The sequence below is a fragment of the Staurois parvus genome, unplaced genomic scaffold, assembly GCF_062004578.1.
Source record: "Staurois parvus isolate SC_StPar_1 unplaced genomic scaffold, SC_StPar_1.0 ptg000090l, whole genome shotgun sequence".
Lineage (NCBI taxonomy): Eukaryota > Metazoa > Chordata > Amphibia > Anura > Ranidae > Staurois > Staurois parvus.
Window position 1 is genome coordinate 6,353,266 of NW_028317886.1, and position 20,589 is coordinate 6,373,854.

General features: G+C 41.6%; 1 protein-coding gene across 2 annotated transcripts in view; it reads left to right on the plus strand.

The window, feature by feature from the left end:
• Positions 1-20,589, plus strand: part of FSTL5 (follistatin like 5) — an 841,716-nt gene that overhangs the window by 465,260 nt on the left and 355,867 nt on the right. The window lies entirely within an intron of this gene.

Sequence of the window (20,589 nt, forward strand, 5' to 3'; positions counted from 1 at the left end):
TTCACCATTTATTTTTTTTACATACATCACCAGTTCAGTGCAGCATCATCATATAACTGGTGTGGTGCTGTTCAAGGACACTGACTGGTGGCAGTATGAAAAAAAACTATTTGTTTTCATAAAACACCATGGTCAGAATAATATAATGGTACCATAGCAACGTACTTCTTTCGGGAAGTGATCAGATTTTTTTTTTTTATTACACATTATGCTTGCCTATAGCATTGAATTTCACTGCTATAAGCAAGCATTAAACTGAATAAAACTGATTCATTCAGTGTTTTTTGTTGTGATTATCTGTGATTGGCCACAGCTAATCACATGACACAGATGGGCTGTGAGTACCCCAGTCTGTACCATGTGGTCACTGTGACCAATCACAGCTAGCAACGCAATTGTATACAATGGATGGCATGAAAGGAAGCCATCCATTGTTTACAATTGTCATGTGACCTGCTGTGAATGGTCACACTTTACACCCTGCAATGAACTTTGGCAGTGTTGAAAACCTATTTCAGCATCAGATAGTCAGCTCTTGGGTTGAATTTTGTGGGCCAGCCAGTCCTGGACAGATTAGCAGTTGTTTGTAATCTACGCCACCTCTAGATTATTTTACTTACAGTGTAACGATTGGTTAAAAATCAGTTGGAGAATTTTTTTCTGAAGACCTTAGAGAGCTCTATTGATCTTGCCATGATGACACTACATACATCAACAGCAAAAGGCGCCTCAGACCCTGTGGGGGCTATGTGTTAAAACTGCATGGTGAAAAATCTGCTGCAACTCTGCATAGAAACTAATCAGCTTCCAGGTTTTATTCTCAAAGCTTAATTGAACAAGCTGATGTTAGAAGCTGATTGGCTACCATGCACAGCTGTACCAGATTCTGAGTGCTCCAGTTTTAGTAAATTTCTCCCTAGATGTCTGTGGTCTAAATAAAGTAGAGTCCACCTAAATACTCCCTAAAACGGTTTTGATCATTGATATCTACTCTGGAACACTGGACTCTAATGTCATGGATTTTAAATGGTGGTAAAGGTAGATTAGTAATTTAGATCGTAAAAATGAATGCAACACGTCAATTTTATTATGTTGCATGTTTGTGTGTGTGGTGGTGGGGGGGGGGGGGGTGGGAGGGGGGCACATTACAGCTGTACCTTTTGAGTCCTAATGCATTAACATTTTGACTACAATGCCATCCAAATAGTTTGCTGTGTATGCATGCACACATGATACATCTAAACCCATGTCCACAAGTAAATATCTGAACTAGTATTGGCTTTAAATTTTATTTTTTTTTGGGGGGGGGAAGGATAGATAAAGCTTTGAAAAACTCTGTTAAAACTTTTCCTCACCCTTTAAAGTTGATCTAGCATCATATTAAGTGATTGTATGATCAGTAATGTTTAAATGTAATGCTCACAAATATTTATCAACTCTGTCAGAGCTCACTTTCTCTCTCTGATAATGACTTTACCTGGGATGCTGGTTCAGAGATGACACAGTCATTTAAATCCTGGTGCCTGTGCGGTTCTTGGCTATGTTCACTTAGATATGTCATGGTGCTCATACACTAGCAAAAATCTGTCATTTGGACTATTTGTTCATTTTTGACCAGTTAATGGGCACAAATAGAAAATCAGCTTTGATGTTTATGAGGCAAAATATCAAAGGAAAAGTTTGGAAAACTTTTGCGGAACGGACAATAAATTGAAAGGCTAATTTGTTTCTAGCCCATTAAAAATCAGACTGTTCATACTGCACATATGTAAAAAAACAAACAAAAAAGAGATTTGTTTTTGTCCATTGAACAATTTATTGTTCGAAAATCTGTCATTACATGATGGCAATATCTCTTGCTCTAATGACTGTGTGCTTGTTTTTTGAAAATGCGTTGAACGATTTTTCAAGGCTTGCATTAGCCCTGCTGCAACCTCTAACCTTGTGATTGCTACAGAATTACAATGTAGCAGTCTAATTACTGAGAGAGAGGAAATGCTTCCTTCTGCCTGAAGTAGACTGATGGCCATCATTTCATTCTGGACAAATTAATTAGTCTGGAGCTTTTTCAAAAGGTTGGACATTCTCAAAAGAATATACTATTGCTGTTGTAGCATTTCAAGAATTTACTCATCTAGGCTTGTAAATGTCCTAAAAGATCCACTTTAAAAGCAAAAATGGCCACTAATACTGTCCAAGAGGGATTGAAGTTTAGCTCTTGGGTCCTTTACTTAAATACATATAGGATATATAGGATCATCAAGTTGATAAGTATTGATGATAACATAATTTTCCTAATTTCCCTTAATTGAATTAATTTTAATATATATTATTCTTCACCAGCTGTCAATTGTATGGTCTTTTCTAACAAGTAACACAAAATGAGAATGCAGTGGCTTAAGTAGGAAAGATGCAGTCAACATCCAACAATTCTTTCAGAACCAGGCAATGCAAAGCCCGGTCTATGTTTATATGCTGCCAGGAGCATTTCAAATGTCTGGGAACAAGAAATAGCAAACACATTTCATATGTGGGCAGAAACAATAGCTTCTTTTCTACTGTGTCTTTGTAAATGCCATCAAATACACAGAAACTGAAAAAAGAAACCTTGTGCCGAGTTGGCAAGCAAGGCCTGTTATGTATGTGAAAATTTTAGGCATTGTGAAAATCTCAAATATTGTTTTGCTGGAAAAAGAATAAAGAATCAATTGAGATTTATATTAACTCGCTATGCTTCTTTTGGGAAAAAAATGTAATATGCAGAAATAAGCTTTCATATGTATATGTTTTAATGAACGTGTTTTGCCTAAAGCTGGACACTGGTTAGCATATAAAAACATTTGGGTGGCTGATACCCTCAAACCCCCTTGCCCATATGGTAAGTATTGCCCCCTCCCTAACGTCATCATATAAAACGCAGGATCCATGATCCTCGTGATGACTTTAAGGACTTGTCCACATTGTGGGATTGGAAAGGGACTGGAAAAGAATGCATGCTGGTGGGGAAGCTAATAATAATGTAAATATTTATCTCTAGTATATCTGCCTAGACCAAATAGGCTTAGCTTTTACAGAATGCATATAGTTGGAGACAGGTTCTTGGTATCTGATGTCGACATGGACATCACTGGAGTTCTTGACCCAAAAGTGTAAAGCTGAGGTGTTTCTAGCTGTGAAACAGCAGTGGAGGGGGATAATGGGGCTTTGCTATTAATATTTGATGGGGGGGGAGAGCTCCAGGACCTTTATATGTAATTTGTACACCCACGTCTTTCCCTTCCAAAATTATAATTTAAGAATTCTCTCCTTCTCTGTGAGGAGGGTTACTGGACAGCAAGTGACCAGCGCTATTCACATCATTGCACAATTCCAAAAGAAAAGACAGGCTGCACTTTGAAGAGAATTCAAACACTGGTAACCTTGTTCATCTGGACAACATGCACAGAGAAACCCAGCCAGGACCTCCTCTTATGCTGTATTATATTAACAAAAACATTGGCACTAATATACAATATGTTGAAAATGTAGCAGAATCGTACAACTAATCCACCAGCCTATATTGCTAGTTACATATTGTTTTCAAACACCCTTGGTGTATCTCCCAACATCTTCTCTTCAGGTGCTCATTGTCTTTATCTGAACCTGCATTAGGACACGTGTAATTTCTTTAAACAACTTTACTGTGAGATCATTCTGAATGTATCTTAAATATAATGCTGGATTAATACCTAAAGTGACACTAAACTCTGGTTTTAAAAAATATATACAGTATATTAAAATATGTATTTTTTACTCAAAAAAGTACCTTCTATTGCTCTCAGCCTCCTCCAAATCTCCAAATTCTTTTTATTTTGAATTGATATGTTTAATATCCATGGTTACATACATTGTTACATAGTTAGTCTGGCTGAAAAAAGACAAAAGTCCATCCAGTTCAACCATAAAGAAAAAAAAAAGTTATAATCCTATACCCACAGTTGATCCAGAGGAAGGCAAAAAAACCCAGCAAAGCATGATCCAATTTGCTCCTGCTGGTAAAAAAAAATTCCTTCCTGATCCCCTGAAAGGCAATCGGATATTCCCTGGATCAACTATACCTATAAATGTTACTGTCTAGTTATATTCCGTGTATCTAAGAAAGAATCCAGGCCTTTTTAGAAGCAATCCACTGAGCTGGCCAGAACCAACTCTTGAGGGAGTCTATACCTCTTTTAATACAAGAGAGGATTTTGCTCACTTTAGAAACCACAGCTTGGCATTGCATGCCATTATTAAGCTTGTGATCCAGAACTCCCAGATCCTTCTCCACCATTGATTCCCCAGTTGTACTCCCCCTAGTATGTATGATACATGCATATTCTTAGCCCCCAAGTGCATAACCTTACATTTATCAACATTAAACCTCATTTGCCACATAGTTGCCCAATTAAACAGTGCATTGAGGTCGGCTTGTAAGTTGGAGACATCCTGTAATGACATTATTCCACTGCACAGCTTGGTGTCATCTGCAAAGACTGAAATGGGATTTTTAATCCCAGACCCTATATCATTTATAAATATATTAAAAAGTAAGGGTCCTAATACTGAACCTTGGGGTACAACACTGACGACCCTAGACCATTCAGAGTACCAGTTTTCTATCCATTTACATACAGATTTTTCCAAGCCCGTAGACTTTACCTTACACATTAGCCATGTGTGGGGGAACTGTGTCAAACGCTTTTGCAAAATCCAAATATACAACATCCACCGCCACCCCTCTGTCCAAGGTTTTGCTCACCCTCTCATAAAAAGAAATCGGATTTGTTTGAAAACTTCTGTCTTTCATTAATCCATGCTGTCTGTTGCTTAAAATATTTTTTTCCAGCAAGAACTCATCTATGTGGTCTTTTATTAAACTCTCCAGTATCTATATGGTTGCAGTATATGTATCAACATATCCATCCTGTCTTGGACTATTTGTAGTGTCCATTGCAAAGTGCAGTGCACATGACCACAACTAATGCACACTGCTAGTTTCAAACAAACAAAAGTGGGGCGGGGGAGAGGGAGTAATTTCAGAGTTCACAGAGGACATTACAAGAAGGCAGAAGAACACAGTAACAAACAATTTAATGAAAAATAGATTACAGGGCCATTAAGTAGTGGATGTATTTGGATTATTCTGGGAAAATAAGATTATTATTAAGTGTAACATTATTGCTACATAATTGTCATGTCCAGCTTCTGAGGAAGCAATATTGGCCCTAATACAAGCAGAGCATTCAACATCATTGGCTTCCATTAATGATACCTTCAACACACCAGCACACACATTACTCTTCTCATATTTTTGTTCTCCAATACATGTCATATAGCAATATGTGTTCTTTACTTTCCTGTTCATTGTGCAATTATTAGCACTTTTTAGAACATAGCATAGGACTGTAGTATTTAAGTCCTTTTTTCCCCTTCTCCTCCTCCTCCTCCTCCCCCTCACCAAGCTTAACTAGCATAGAAATTTCCTATTACACCTCCTAAGCCAATGGATCTTGTAGTGCCTCCTCAGCCTCTGCAGGACAAATTCCATCTTAAATTTATCTCCCTAAATGCATGAGATCTTAATATTTAATTAATAAAAGAGGTTGCGACTTTTACTTTCCATGTGAAAAGCCAAAGCACTCACTTCCAATCTACTTCCAGATTCTGTGGAGTTTCCCACCATTTGTTAGTAATATTTTCCTAGAAATTGGAAGAAATTATTCTCCAGTCCAAATTTCAGGAGTTACAGTATAAATTCATTCTGGTCTACAAACTCAGGGAATTTTATATCAAGGAAGTGTGCTACCCCCTGAGGCCCCATGTACATGGAATGGAAGTATATAAGGATTCCATATCAATACTAATACCAACAGGGCCCCAGGGGGGACCTCAACTGTTTGTAATTTCTGCAACACATCTGACATGTCCTGGACAAATGAAAGCAGTTTGAAAACCATATCCTTAATTAATCCATCCACATATTTATCAATCCTTTCCAAAGGGCCCTTAATAGCTGACACAATTGGTCTCCCAGGTGGATTTATTAGAGACTTGTGTAGTTTAGGGATGATATAGTAAATTGGATTGTTGTATTCATCTACTGTAAGATAATCCTTCTCCTTTTTAAAGAGTAGATTTGCTTCCCATGCCAGAGAAATCTTTTCAATTAGCAGTTTAACTAAACTTGGAAAAGGTTTATCTCAAACTGATCATTCAGTTATCTCATCACCTCCCTCTTGTATTTCTCCTCCAATAGGAGAACCACATTGCATCCTTTATTGCTTTTCTTAATTACCAAATTTGGAGCATTTTCCAGTTCAGATAGGGCTCTTCTTTCTTTACTTGTCAGATTATCCAGCCCTGATCATGTCCAGTTAATTTTATATAAATCCTCCTTCACCAGATCTAAAAACATTTTAACCCGTTAATATTTATGCAACTGCGGCATTTTTGTTGATTGTATCATTAATTTACTTGATCTCCTGTTTGAAGAACATTGTTCTTCTAGTTCATATTCTGGATCATCATTCTCGTCTAGCAATGACACCAATATATCAAGAGCCTCTTGATCAGTGTCATTTCCTATCTGTACTATTTTAGATTGATTATTCTCTTTCTGTATGTCCGATTTATTTTGATGCCACAATCTAATGAGGACCTTCCGTAGGAAGAGGCTGATATCTTTATAGACCTCAAATACATCCCTTGAGGACATTGGTGAAAAGGATAAACCTTTTTTAAGGAGACTTACAGTATGTGTCTTTCCTGGAACTGAAAATTGGACAAGTGTACAACTTTCATGTCTAGTGTATGTTCCCCCTACTTCCAAAATGAATCGATCTTGACCAAGTGGGATTCATTCCAGGAAGATAGGCACAGGATAACACCCTAAAGACATTGAATATACATCATTGGCTTTCCTCAATATGTCAACCAGATTTCTTCCTATCTCTGGATGTGGAGTAGCCTGGGACTACATGGCCCTTAACCTCTTCACGCAGGCCGCACGCAAATATGCTGCCTCCTGGCGTCTGGGCCTTGACGCCGAGCGGCCACACATTTGCGTGCAATTAACAAAAACATGTGCTGAGAGCACACGCCCTGTGTGCTCCCAGAATGCAGTTCTCACGGAAAGGTCACATGACGGCAAATCACGGCGGTCACATGACCTTAAAACCCCACCCCGCCTCCCAGCTTCTGAAACCTTTAAAGGGCCGGGAGGCTCCAAGGGGTTAAAGCACTTGGATTGCAAAAACATATGCTTAGCTTCATCCTTGCTTTATACTCGAATCCCACGGCGCAGGTCTGAGTTAATGGCCACCTACCAGATGCCTTCTCCATATCCAGTGGAACCAGGAAAAGCTGTCCCCTGTACCACAATTCTTGTTTTTACCCTGGAACCATTACCACGTTGACTGAGAATGAACCCAACATTAAAGGCATTACTATCAACAAATAAACTCAACCTTGCTGCCTTTGCAGATGATACTCTCCTATTCCTCACGGAACCGCAGATAACCATTCCTAACCTACTAAAAGATTTTGCTATGTTCAAATCTCTTAACAAACTTGCAGATTAATTTCACAAAATCTCATGCTCTAAATGTGACCCTGTGACAGGAAACTATAAAGCAATGTCAAGCCAACTTTCTTTTCAATTGGAACCGTGAGGTGATTACATACCTCGGAATCCAACTTACTGCAAAGTTGCCTGACCTCTATGCCTAAAACTTTTGACTGCTCCATAAGAATATCCAGAGACCTTCAGACATGAAATATGAAGCTCTTTTCTTGGTTCAGGAGGGCAGCTAATATATAAAATTAACATTTTACCTAGAGTATTGTATATTATGCAATTCCCATTAAGCTTCTGAAAACCTTTTTCTGTTCTTACCTTCAAGCATGCACTTCTTTACTGTGGGGTTCTAAATGTCCCAGACTGAGCTATGACAGGGTAACGATTCCCAAGATGAAAGGCGGAATAGGCCTACCAGATGTAGAGCGCTACCATTGGGCATGCCATTTAACAAGGGTAGTTGACTGGAACATACATGCTCTGGTTAAAGCCTGGGTCCAACTTGAACATAACTTAGCATCACTTCCTTAACACGAACTCCCCTGGCTTGCACCTCTCCATATACCATCAGACAGTAAAACACAACCCTTAATTGGACCAACGATTTCTCGCCAGATATGTCTGACGCAATTCTCTCTGATATATGTCCCCAAACACACATACAGGCTGAACACTTTTTCGACAAAGGAGCTTCTCTATCACTTCTTTAGTTCCCCCACTCTTCTCTCTGATTTGGTCGAGACAACATACACCCTTTGAGGCATTATGCATGAAGAAGGAACCCCAAATACATCTCATATCAGACATTTTTCTGTGCTTCTATTTGCTTACTATCAGCCTTAGCCTAATAAAGCCTGTCAATGCTGGGAACAGTAACTTAAACTAGATCTTTCTGCAGAGGAATGGGAACACACCTTTATACATATCTATAAGGGTTCGGCCAATGTCTTCACACAGGGAAATGGATTTAAAATCCTCTCGCACTGGTATAAGACCCCCTTACGACTTCAGAAAAGTTCACCCAAAATCTCACGCAAATGTTGGTTTGTACTGAAGACTTAGGGGTTTTTTTACACATCTGGTGGTACTGACAAAAAATTTAACCCTACTGTAAATATGTTCACCAACTCATTGGCCAAATCACAACCTACATGCCAGACTATACCCCAGCCCAATACCCCCTCCATCACGCTACACTATCTTGCAAAGCATACCATCGGTTTCTAGCTATACATCTAGTAAATGCTGCAAATATATGCTTACTAGTGCACTGGCTCTCCAAGACGCCTCTAACAGTAGCTGATTGGCTCCTTCAAGTAGACAAAATTGCACATATGGAGAAACTTGTCCATCAAGCAAAGGAAATGCCTACACAATATAGATCCACTTGGGCTTGTTGGCATCACTATGTAGAATCAGATGACTATGCACAACATATGGCTAACTCATACCCATTCTAGCCTTCTAAAATAGGTACAAATGAGAGGGAGGCGGTCTTCCCCTTTTACACTCCCTCTGCTTTTCCTTCCCCCTCTCCTCCTCTAACCTTCCATCTAACCCCCACTCTCCCTCCCTGATCCCCCCCCTTTTCTTTTTTTTCCTCTCTTCTTCTTTCTCTATTTTCTGTTAAATTTCTGAGAATAACCAACTTCAATATTACATTGGCAAGAGATTGACTCAAATGTATTTGATATATAGAACATAGAGTATTTCCTCAACTACCCTCTACAGCATTGCACACCTAGAATATGATAGGCTCATGAGGCAATACCCTCTATGTGCTGTAGACCCGTAGGGATAACCATTCTTTAATATTTCCCTCCGGGACTCCCTCCTAGCTTAATATACCTATATTTCATGCAGGGGCATGCATCCCACTAATCCCTTAATTATTAATAATGTCAGGGTCTAACTGTTTAATGTTTATACTTTTGTTCTGTCTCAAAACTTGAATAAAAGTATTCAAATAGAAAAAAAAAGCACTCCAAATCTGTCAGATTGCAAGGGCATCTCTTGTGCATAGCCTTCTTAAAATTTTAAATTGGATTCAGGTCTGAGCTCTGGCTGAGCCATTTCAAAACTTTGACCTGCATTTTTTATTTTTATTTATTTTATTGAAACAAAAATTGAACATACAGAAATAAAGGACGAACATTCCACAGTACAGTGTCCATATATGACTCAGAACAAATACACAATACATTAAGACAGTCCAGCGATTGTCCATCCAGCTACCCATAAAAAAAATTATAAGAGAGCAGTCCTGCAGTTCTGACTGCAAAGAAGCTATACAGAATATCAAACAACCTATCCATAACCAGATCCACCGGTGCAAGGCCTGGAACTTCTAACCAGCTCCCCCATACTTTATTAAACTTAATGAAGCATCGCCCGATGCTGAAAAACAACTTGCTCATACCTGAGAGTAATACCCATATGCTCCACCCACTCTTTAAGAGGGGGAGGGGACGTACTCTTCCATTGTAACAATATAATTTTACGTGTCTGAAGTAAGGCTCTAGCAATAGCTTCCCCCATAAACTGATTTGTTACCACTTCATAAATAATACCTAAGATACAGTGTTTAGGGTCCAGAGGAAGAGCAGTAGGAAAAACTTGGTTTATGGTATTAAGTACTGCTTCCCAATACCTATGCAGTTTGGAGCAACACCACAGCATATGGATCAGTGTACCATGATCCCTGCTACATTTAGGACAAATCAGATTGGCGAGATAGACCATTTTGGACATTAACACTGGAGTGTAGTGATTCCTCAGTAGGATATATAACTGAGATAATTGCTGGGGTGTATTCAAGGAGCTAGAATGGACCGCCTCCAATGCCATCTTCCATTGCTCACCAGGTAGTTCTCCTATATCCATTTCCCATTTCTCTGCTACTATACAAGGATAAGCAGCTGCATGGATGTTCAGCAGCATTGCATAACAGTGAGAAATAAAGCCTTTCTGACTTGGTCCCTGTTGCATCTCATTAAGTATAGGGGTAGGAATCGAGAATCCTGGCAGGAAATGGTGCGCCTGGACGGCATGCAGCATCTGCAAATAATAAAAGAGCATGGATTTTAGTAACCCATATTACGAATGTAGAGTGGAGAATGGTAGAAAACTACCCCCTCTCAAAATATGTTTCAGATGCGACACTCCATGAGATAGTCACTTCCTTGTATATGGCAATCTAGCAAGCTCAGAGTATGTAGGGCTATCCCAAACAGGGCTAGAGTTCGTAAAACCCTCTGTAGGACCTGGGCCAGAGAAGAGTCTACAGTGACCCTGGTACCATTATCAGGACATACCTGGCAACATATGCTGCAGTTGAGCCGCCAAATAGTAAAGCCAGGGGTTGGGAAATGCAATGCCTCCAGTGCACTTAGGTTTCTGAAGTTGTTCTAAACATATCCTAGAAGGGCCTTGTTTCCAAAGGAGAGAGTGGAAAATAGCATTAAATCTATGGAACAACATAAATGGTAGTACAACAGTGGAGTTATGAAGGAAATACAGCAATTGAGGCATCATAATCATTTTGGCCAAATTAGCTGTCCCATCACAGAAAGCTTAAATTTATGCCATATCTTTAGTTTGTCCTGGACCCTAGTGAGCAGTGGAGAGATGTTCAGGTGGGAGTAAGCCATCAACTCAGGAGATACCAGTGCCTAGATGTTCAAAGGAGTCTGCACAGGGAACAGGGCAAAACGGATGCAACTGAGGGTTGGGTTTCCCCAACAGAGGAAGCAATGCTGATTTGGACCAGTTAATGATCAACCCATAGTATGTACCAAATTCCCGTATAATAGCCATAGTAGCTTTCAAAGAAGCATCAGTGTCTCCCAAAAGTAGCAACATATCGCCTGCATACAGCAATAGCTTCTCATGCAGAGTGTTATATCAGAAGCCTGTGATCTCTGTAGAAACCTGAATGCAGGCAGCCAATGGCTCAATGGCCAGGGCAAACAGCAGAGGACACCCCTGCTGTGTACCCCTACCAAGAGGGAAAAAAGGAGACACCCTACTACCCAGTCTAATAGCAGCCTGAGACTTCGAGTATAGAAAACGCACCCCAGACACAAATACCTCCCCAAATCCAAAGAGTTTTAGCACAGCCCACAGATACCTCCACTCCACACTGTCAAAAGCCTTGGCGTCAAGAGACAACAACACTCTCAGTCCTATAGTATCTGAATGTGTCTGCAAGTTGAGAAACAAGCTTCTAAGATTAATAGCAGTAGATTTATGAGGCATAAAGCCCATCCGATCGTTGTCAAAATGCAAGGCAGAATAAACTCCACATACAATTTGTAAACCTCCAGCGGAATGTCATCCTCTCCAGGTGCCTTATTCACAAGGAATGCTTTGATCGCCTTTTATAACTCCTCAGTGGTGATGGGAGAGTTTAAGTTCTCCTGCTGTGAAGCAGACAGTTGAGGTAGATCTAAAATTTGTAACTATTTGGATAGGTCATTGTCTGAGTATCAGACCTTAGATCAGGGGTCCTCAAACTTTTTAAACAGGGGGCCAGTTCACTGTCCCTGAGACCATTGGAGGGCCGGACTATAGTTTTAAAAAAAAACTATGGTCATCCCCTGTACTGTGTCCGCATTTGTTCAGAGACTGCGGACATACAACGGCGGCGGGAATACTGGGCCGACCACTCTAAGACGCACAGACATTTCCCCCCAAGTGTGTCTTATGGAGCAAAATAGTGTCCCATCACTGGTGTCAGTGGGAGGAATAGTGCCCCATCGTTGGTGTCAGTGGGAGGAATAGTGCCCCATTGTTGGTGTCAGTGGGAGGAATAGTGCCCCATCATTGGTATCAGTGGGAGAAATAGTGCCCCATCATTGGTGTCAGTGGGAGAAATAGTACCCCATCATTGGTATCAGTGGGAGGAATAGTACCCCATCATTGGTATCAGTGGGATGAATAGTACCCCAGCATTGGTATCAGTGGGAGGAATAGTGCCCCATCATTGGTGTCAGTGGGAGGAATAGTGCCCCATCATTGGTGTCAGTGGGAGGAATAGTGCCTCATCATTGGTGTCAGTGGGAGGAATAGTGCTCCATCATTGGTGTCAGTGGGAAGAATCGTGCCCCATCATTGGTGTCAGTGGGAGGAATCGTGCCCCATCATTGGTGTCAGTGGGAGGAATAGTGCCCCATCATTGGTGTCAGTGGGAGGAATAGTGTCCCATCATTGGTGTCAGTGGGAGTAATAGAACGTCATTGGTGCCAGTGGGGGGGAGGAGGAATAGTGCCCCATCTTTGGTGTCAGTGGGGGGAGGAATAGTGCCCCATCGTTGGTGTCAATGGGGGGTGGAATAGTGCCCCATCATTGGTGTCAGTGGGGGGAGGAATAGTGCCCCATCATTGGTGTCAGTGGGAGGAATAGTGCCCCATCATTGGTGTCAGTGGGAGGAATAATGCCCCATCATTATTATCAGTGACACCAATGATGGGGCACTATTCCTCCCACTGACAGCAATGACACTTAACTAGCCAACCCCTCTTCCAGCATGGTGCTGCTGCAGCCAGCATACCTGGTTGCAGCAGCCCCATCTGTATGGCACACTTACCGGGCGGTCAGCTGTCCTCCTTCCTTCACTCCAGCCTCTCCCTCCCTAGATTTCCGTGGGGCCGCTAGGCTCCGCCTCCTCGCCGGTGATTGGCCGCCTGTGTGCCTTTCCTGGGCTACAGTACTGGCGCCCAATCACCGGTGAGGAGGCGGAGCCGAGCGGCAGTGGAGACATCGAGTGAGGGAGTGGCCGGAGTGAAGGAGCAGTGCATCCTGGACTGGATCATCATGGGACTGGGACTGGAGCCAGGTAAGAGACAGCAGCCCCCTGCCCACCCCTGTACTTGATGTCCCCTGCCGGTGGGCCGGATGAGTGTGCTCGGTGGGCCGCATTTGGTCCACGGGCCGTAGTTTGAGGACCCCTGCCTTAGATGAATAGACAGTAGCAGTAGCAACCAGACACCTGCCTCGCTAAGATGCACCCAGTTTGTTCCCCCTCTTCATAAAAGGCCTGCTTAAAAAAAGAACCTTCTCCGTTCTGCTGCTGATGAGGTCAAGTGCTCCAGCACATCCTGCACCAATAGCCAAGCCGCCTTGGCGGAATCAAATGGATCGGAGATGTACTTCTGCTCCAGTTCCCTCATATGCTGAGACAAAGGGGCCTCCTGTCGATGACTAGCATTTTTAACAGCCGTGATCTCAGAGATAAAAATTCAGCGCAAAAAGGATTTAAAGGCATCCCAAGTAAGAAGAGCATCCCTCCAAGGCCAGTTATCCCTAAAAAACTGAGCAAAATAGGCCTCTGTTTGCCTATGTGAGGTAATCAAATTTAGCCAGAAAACATTCAGCTTCCAGGGAGCATGAGCAAGTGTGGCAGAGTATCTGGTTTTATCACTAAGTACCAAAGGAGAATGATTGGATATACCACTAGGGGCAAACCTAACATCTGTAACTAGCATGTTAGATGCCGCATTACCAAAACATAGGGCAATCCTAGATAGGGTAGAATGTGCTTTGGAAAAACAGGAGTATAATAGAGCAAAAGGGTTCCTAGCTCTCCAAAGCTCCAGCCAGCCCAGCTCCTCATGCCAACAGAGAAGGTCTGCCAGATGGTATCCCTGGAGGGGGAGGATGCTTATCCAGCCAAGGGTTTAGACAACCATTATAGTCGCCTACTAGTAAAAGAGGAATATCTGGCTTATCAGACAGGAAGGTCACCAAGTGTCTCAGCACAACTGTGGAAGAAGGAGGAGGAATATACATCAATGCAATAATACAGGTTTCAGCACACAATCTGCAATGAAGAAACACTTATCTGCCTTCATCATCAATTGTAACCAAATACTCTTGAAAGTCTAAATTCTTATGGATAACCACACTGACACCTCTTGAGTAGGGCGTATGCGTAGAGTGATATCCCCACCCATCCCAAGCATAGGCTATACATTGCAAGGAGTCTTTAGTGAGATGAGTCTTTTGCAGTTCACAAATAGCTGGCTGGTATTTATGGTACAAGTCATTCACCATAGACCTTTTCAAAGCCACGGACATTCCAGGACATTATCGGGACGTTTTGCATGGACATTGCAGAGAGGTATCAAACAAAAAGGTCATCAGAGAAGCACACCCAAGTGTAGGGTGCCACCCAACCTGCTACCTACAGATAGCAAGACAGGCCTCGCTCTAGTAGCTAATGTAAGTAGGAGGACCATATAGTCACTGTAGTCATCAGACACTGTTATGCTGGACAGAGTAGTCCCATTAACACACAGAAACTGAGCCGTATTAACAAACAGGTAATTAGCTCCCCAGACATGAAAATGGTGAAAGATCTGACATAGAGCTAGCAGTGATTTAGGACTCTCAAGCTATCCTGCATCTTCTTCCTGCCTCCTACCCCGTATGTCAGCTTTGTTGACATCGAGCCATTCCATAGCTTCAGCAGGGGTGTTGAAAAAGTGTGCTCTACCTCGGGCAGTCACCCGCAGGTGGGCTGGATAGAACATAGCATATGATAAAGACAGCCGTTGTAATAATTTTTTAGGTCCTAAGAATTTAGACCTCCTCTTCTGTACTTCAGTGAAGAAGTGAGGGTAGAAAGAGACAGGGACCCCGTTAAATTTGATATTGCATTTTTCTCTGGCTAAGCGAAGAATTATTTCCCAATCTCTGTGATTAAGAAGACAAGCCAGTATAGGCCTAGATGCATTTCCTGGGATAGCCCGAGTCGGTGTGTGGTGGGCTCTCTCTACTGTGAATAGCGGCGCAAATGCTTAATTGGCAAAAACTTCCAGCAGCCAATTTTCCACAAACTCTGTGGGGTCCCGTCCTTCAGATTTTTCTGGGAGACCGACAATCCGGACATTATTTCACCTCAGCTGGTTATCAATGTCATTCACCTGGTCATTAACATCATGCGTCAGCCTGGCCGGGGTGCGAGACTCTGCAATGAGAGGGGGCAGTCTGTCTTCCAGACTGGCTTTCTGCTACTATAGTATCCTGCATTTTTTTAAAGCAAATGATAGTTCAGCATGGGCCACTAAGAGACGAGGACATTCACATCAGTGCTGAAAAACATGTCCCTATTTGATTGTCCTTATGTGTTTTTTGTTTGACACATGTAGAGTTGTGTTCAAAATAATAGCAGTGTGTTGAAAAAAGTGAATAACGCCCAAAATCCTTCTAATAGCTGTTATTTCCATACACACAAATGCATTGGTAACACTACACATTCTATTCCAAATCAAAATATGAAGAAAATGATATATCAAATTTGTGTTGTTCCTCTAAAAAAATTAAAAAAAAGTGAATATTAGACTGTTAAAAAAAATTGCAGTGTTTGTATTCTTCTTTAAAAACTCAAACATTCACTATATAAACTGAAAAATGTTTGAAGATTTTGCTTTCCTTTGAATCACTTAATTAATATTTAGTTGTATAAGCACTGTTTCTGAGAACTGCTGTACATCTGTGTTGCATGGAGTCAACCAACTTCTGGCACCTGTGAACAGGTATTCCAGCCCAGGATGATTAGACTACATTCCACAGTTCTTCTCTATTTCTTGGTTTTGCCTCAGAAGCTGCACTTTTGATGTCACCCCACAAGTTTTCTATTGGATCCAGGGATTGGGAGCCCTTGTGATGAAGGAGATCGGCGGGGTGAGACCTACCTCTGTTTGACGGGTCTCGGTGGATCTGTGCCTGTCTTCTGGTGCGGCGGACCGGGAGTGAGAGACGGAGCTCAGTCTGTCTGGAGCCCGGCGGAGACGCTGTGTCGGGTTGCCGGGAGACAGGGAGGCGTGGCTTGACCGGAGACAGGGAGACAGGGAGGGGAGGAAGCCGCCGGTAGTCCTGTGGAGAGAAGAAGGCGCCGGTCCGCTCCTCGGTTCGCTATCGGGCTTGCTGCCAGGGCTGAAGAGGAGCCTAAATGCCCCAGTCTTGTGTCAACAACCAGAGATGACTCTGAGGAATTCCCCTGAGGAATGAACTGCTAAAAGGACTGGCATCTGAAGCCTGGAGCCGTATCGCAAGAACAGAAGAGAGAGGAGGGTGAGTGAGACTGGCTGTGGCTTGATATATACCAAATGTTACATTATGCTGTTTTGAAAAGCATAGGGTGAAGGAGAGAAAGGGGGATTCCCAGGGAATACAAAGGAGCTGAAAGGAGAATAGGACTAAGTGACATAGAAAGGATAGTTAAGGGACAAATAACCAGGCAAGGCTGAGACCCGAGTATATATATATTTAACCTTTACTTACCCCGAGTTTATAAAGGAGAATAAGACACACAGAAGATATGAAGAACAAAAGTGCTAAAGGAAGTGGGCTCAAAGGGTCCCAAACTGGCACAATTAAAAAATATACGTCCCAGGGAAATGTGACCCCAGAAAGGCCCCAAGGCATAAATGAAAAAGGAGAAGTGGATCTCAGTCTGGAAAATAGTCCTAGACTATCATTGGGCATGAATGTTAGCACTCAACAAATATCAGGAAATATGGAGATGAAAGAGCTTGAAAGAGATCTACAAGTACCGAATAAAAAAGAGATGGCAGAAATGTTCAAAGAATTAGAGAAAACAATAAAGCAAGAAATGGCAACTATTCGGAATGATTTGGGACAGCTGTTAATGAGAGTGGAAGAAATGGAGGAGAAAGTTAAAGACCAGGCACAAAACATTTCTGAATTAGAAAAGAAGATAACCAACATGGGGAAAGTCCAGAAAAAGTTGCTTTATAAGGTAGAGGTACAGGAAAACAGGGACAGGAGGAGTAATCTTAGGATACGAGGGGTCACAGAGATTTCAAAGGGAGAAGTATTGCAAGAAGTAGTAAGTAAAATCTTAAGCTCCATAATGGACAGATCAGATATAGAAGTGATTAAATTAGATGGAGGTTTTAGAATAGAAAAACTCCAACAAAGTATTGGGAAGGAAAAACCGAGAGATATAATTGTTAAATTTCATAAGTTTCGGGATAAAGAAGAAATTTGGAGGAAGATCAAAGGAAGAACAACAATTAAGTATGGAGAAATAGACATTCAGATTTTTGCAGACCTAATACCTGAGACTTTGTGGAGAAGGAGATCCCTGAGGCCCCTGTTGGAGCAGATGAGGAAGCAGAACGTGCATTACAGATGGGGAACCCCAGAGTGCCTAATAGAATGGAAAAATGGAGTTACAGCTTATCTGAGATTTCCTGAGGACTTGAGAGACTTTTGTGATAGACTTGAATTGCAAAGAATGGAAATTGCTGGATGGGAAGAAGAATAAATTAGAACTATAAGAAAAGAGGATTGGCAGCTTGCTGGGGGGAAAGGTAGGGGGGAGAAGGGAGGAAGTGGGAAGAGTGGAATTTTTTTTTTTCCCTTCCGGTCTCCTTCTCTCCCTTGCGATATCCCTTCTAGATTCGTGGCCTTAGAGGTCCGTGGAAACTTATTAAGTCAAGTAGATAGCTCGGGGGTAATTGGGGAGGTTGGAAAGAGGGAGAGCCGTTCATGGGCGGAGTTTAGCCCCAAGGATTAAATCAAAGGTGGGACTAGGCCCACAAATGATTGGTAGGCATACTAGAAGCCTAAAAAGAGAGGGAGGATGGGTATGGGTATGGGGGGGAGGGAGTGGATGGGAGGATGGGGGGGTGGGGGTGGGGTATTGGGGTCAACTTCCTGCATGATAGAAAGAGATATAAAAGCAAGGAATAAGGAAGAGCATGGATGGAGGAGAAGAGGGGAGATTTAAGAAAGATGGAAGAAATACAGTTTCTAACTTATAATGTAAATGGGTTGAATTGTCCTGGGAAAAGATTTAGGCTATTTAAAGACCTACAACATAGAGCATCTTCAGTGGTTTTCTTGCAGGAGACACATTTTGAGATAGAGTCAAATGTTAAGTTAAAATCTAGGTATTATCCAGCATGGTATTATGCAGATTCCCCGATTAAAAGAGCAAAGGGAGTAGCAATAGGGTTTGCAAAGAATATTAGGTTTGAGCTGGAGGATAGGAAGATGGACCCGGGAGGGAGATTTTTGTTTTTAAGAGGTAAACTACAAGAAATTGAGTGTACAATGGCTAATATTTACTGCCCAACCAAAAAGCCGGAGTTATTTTTGAAAAGTGTGCTAAGGAAGCTGATGGACTTTAAAAAAGGCCGCTTGATTTTGGCTGGAGACTTTAATTTTTGTATGGATCCACAAAAAGATGCAACCTCTTCTGTGCAGAGAGAGGGGTGTAGGGCTCTGAGAATATTGAAGAAAGAAATACATGAGTGTCAACTGGTGGATATCTGGAGAATTACACATATGCATGATAGACACTATACCTTCTTCTCAAATGTTCATGAGATGTACTCGAGACTAGATTATATATTGGTAGAACATCAACTCATTGAGTCTGTGGTTAAGGTAGAAATAGAAGCAATGTCTTTTTCAGATCATGCCCCTGTCACAATGAAAACGGAGTGGGGAAGGAGGGGGGCAGGAGGTCTAGGATGGAAGCTGAATGAGGCACTTCTCCTAGATAAAGATATTGTTAAGAAGATTGGGGAAGAGATTAAGCGATTTTTTGAGGGGTATGAGACAGGAGATGTGTCGATAGCCACAGAGTGGGAGTCTCATAAGGCATATATAAGGGGAATGTTGATTGTGATTGGGGCAAAAAAGAAAAAAGAAAGAAGAGAGAAAGTTAGGGGACTTTTAAAAGAAATGTGTGACCTGAAACAGATACATAAAAATAGAATAACAAAAGAAATAAGGCAGAAGGTAATAAAAAAGAAGGAAGAACTAGAGACTTTGATGGAGGAGGAGAGGAGAAGAGTCTATAATGAAGTATAAAGTGAGAGGTATAGATGGGGAGATAGACCAAGAAAATATTTAATGAGAGCCTTGAGGAAAAAGAAAAATAGGAATTTTATAGAAAAAATAAAAAGCTCCAAGGGAGAACTGGTCTATTCAACTAAAGAAATTGCTAAAGTATTTATGGAATATTATAGAAAGCTGTATAAAATCTGTCCCCATGACTCTTTAAAAAATACTGAAACTTAAATTGAGAGGATTCAAAAGAGAAAGATATATCTGGAGAATGCGGGCCTATCAAAATTAAGTGAAATACAACTGAATTCCCTAGATGCAGAAATTACACAGGAAGAAATAAAAGCAGCATTAAAAAGCACATGGTCGGGGAAAAGTCCAGGACCAGATGGTTACAATGTGAGGTACTATAAAAAATATAGTGAACTATTAATACCTAAGCTTAGAAGATATATGAATGCTTTGGGAGGAGGGATGGAAGTAAGAGGAGAATCTCTACAGGCCCATGTTGTGCTTATCCACAAAGAAGGAAAAGATGCTTCTCAATGTTCAAGTTATAGACCTATTTCATTACTGAACACGGACACCAAGTTATACGTAAAGGTCTTAGCAAATAGACTGAAGGAATTTATGCCCGAATGGATACATGGGGATCAGGTCGGCTTTGTTCCAGGGAGATCTCTGATGCTTATTCAGAAAAGTAGACAAGGAAAAACTCCGGTGGTGGTGCTCTCAATTGATGCCGAAAAGGCATTTGATAGAGGGGATTGGGGCCTCATGATGGACACCCTGGAAGCCCTAGGGATCGGAGACAGAATGAGAGAGTGGATAGGAAAATTGTATAGGTAACCCTCCACAATTATTATGGTAAATAGGGAGAGGTCGGAACCCATCAAGATGTCAAATGGAACAAGACAGGGCTGCCCATTGTCCCCACTGTTATTTGTTCTGTCATTGGAACCCTTGTTGTCAACAAACAGGAATAATAGCGATGTAAAGGGAATTCAGATAGAAGATATAGAGCACAAAGTGGCTGCCTTTGCGGATGACTTGTTGTTCTATGTTGGGAATCCCAGGATAACACTCCCAAATTTAATGAAGATGTTGAAGGAATATGGGGAATTGGCAAATTTAAAAATTAATCCAACAAAAACTGAGCTTTTAAA